The sequence below is a fragment of the Capsicum annuum genome, unplaced genomic scaffold (genome assembly GCF_002878395.1).
Source record: "Capsicum annuum cultivar UCD-10X-F1 unplaced genomic scaffold, UCD10Xv1.1 ctg82233, whole genome shotgun sequence".
Lineage (NCBI taxonomy): Eukaryota > Viridiplantae > Streptophyta > Magnoliopsida > Solanales > Solanaceae > Capsicum > Capsicum annuum.
Window position 1 is genome coordinate 1 of NW_025893010.1, and position 2500 is coordinate 2500.

Below are 2500 nucleotides of genomic sequence, written 5' to 3' on the forward strand. Positions count from 1 at the left end.
AAGGATATTATAATAGGTATTATAATATCCTTCTACTATTATTTTTACAAGTACATATATTTTCATATTATGTTAAATTTCTTTTTATGAATAATCTTTCTTTATTATATGTTATAGATAATTGTGTATATTCTATATTGTATGGTTTTACTTGTTCTAACCATTTTATTCCTAATATTATGTCTGCTTTTTGCATTTCTTCCTTTATTTCAAATTCTATTTTTATTTTTCTGACTCCTATTATTATTATTTTTTCTGCCATATCTTTAATGTTTATTAGACTTCTTGGTAGATCTAGGCATATATCACTATTAGATTTTATTTCTTCACTTTTTACTAGATATTTTGCTATATAATTTTCTTTTTGTCCTGTGTTTAAGAGTATTAAATATTCTTTTTCATTTATTGTTCCTGTTATATAATATTGATTTAAATTAACTGTTGAAATTGTTTCATAACTTGTTTTTTTTTATGAACTTGATGATTCTGGTTTTTTCATGAGCTATTATTTTTGTTGTGCTTATTCTATCATTTATTATTTCTAAATCTTCTTCTATATCTATGTCTTTGTAACTATAGTCATTATTATCAATTGTTTTTACAAATTGTTTAAAAAGACTTTCTATTTGTATTTTATTAATTTTATTTTTTTTCCATTATTTTATGTTTTGTTGTTAATACATATAGATTTTTACATCTTGCTGTAAATATTTTACTTCCTGGGGTTAGTTCTATCCTGATATTTTCTAATATAATACTAATGATTTATCTATATTTTTATCTGTTATTGCTACTGAATAATTCGCACTTATTATAAAATTAAATTTTTGGTATATTAAATTTCCTTTTATACTTTTTTCTATAGGTTTTATAATTCTATCATCTGCTAAATATAATTCTATTGGTGTATCAATTCCTTCTGTAAAACATGTTTTTATCAATATCTCTATTCCTCCAAGGTGTACATATTTTATTGGGTCTTTACTTTTTATATCGTTTATTTATTTATTAACTATTCTTTTTTGTTACTAGTGATATACTAGCTCTTTCCTTTGCATATCTACAGTCTATTACATGTTCTTTTTGGCTTACTACTTAGTATTCTTCCTTTTTTCTACTAAATATATTTTTTATTGTTGGTATTTTAAATATTTTTTCTACACTTAAGTCTAACTCTTTTCCTTTTATTTCGTCAAATATATTACTGTCAAATATTATTTTTTGATCCGTTACTTCTTCATTTAAATATTCTTCCTTTGTTATTATTTTATATCTTCTTTAGTTATTTGGTTCATTTTTATATCTTCTTCAGTCATTTGATTCATCTAATTCACTCTCTATTTCATTATCTGTTTCATTCTCCAAAATTTCATATATACTATCTTTACTTTCTAATTCATAATCTATATAATCTATCTGCATATATTCTGTATTTTCTATTTTTATTTCTGATATTTGTTTATTTTTTGGGTTTTTTGATAATTTACAATCTCTAGCTAAATGTCCTAGTTTTCTACAATTATAACAAGTACATTCTTTTATAGATTTGTTTTTCCTATATGGTCTTTTATGTTTATAATTTTTTACATAATATCTTTTTCTTGGTTTCTTATATTTATATTTTGATTTTTTATATTTCTTATATTTCTTATGTCTTTTTCTTTTCTTATAATATTTTTCTTCACACCCAAATTGAGGTGCTATTTTATCTTTGCAACATGTTAAATTTCTTATTAATGTTTTTTTCCATTTTTATTTCCTTTCTATATTTTTCACATAGATTTCTGTACTATTGTTGTAAAAATTTTATTCTTGCTCCTAGGGTATCTACTATTTTTTGCTTCATCTCAACTCTTTATTGTTTTTGAACTAAATGGTTCAGGTAATTTACTAAAATATAATTTTCTTATTTCTTTACTTTCTTCTATATTATATGTTCCTTTATAATAATATTCTTTAAATGCACGCGTATACTCATCTATATAGAACATATTACATATTGTTAGTTTTAACATTAAATTATTATTTGTATCTTTCTCTTTATTTTGCTCTTCTTCTTCTGTTGTTATACTACTAAATTCTTCTCTTATAGCTATTTCATATTTTTTCAATATTTCTGTTGGTAGTATTTTAGTAGGTATTGATGTTCCTTCTATTTTATTATCAGATCTTAATACTTTTTTACTTGTTTCGGCTAGATTTAAAAACCATAATTTTACTGTTCCTATTAATATCTTTTATATATATTCTGGTGTATTTGTTGTATCTATTTTATTATCTAATAATTATTTTGACATGTATCCTACCCATAGTTGTATTATTTTATTTGTGTCTATTACATAATTTAAATCTAAAAAGTTGTAATTAATTATTTGTTTTGGTGTCCATTTATTATATTCATCCTTTGGATTATATCATTTAAACTTATTTTTGTAATTATAGGTTGGTTTTCTTATTTCTGATGTGCTAGATATTATAATTTTATTTAGAGTATTTACTT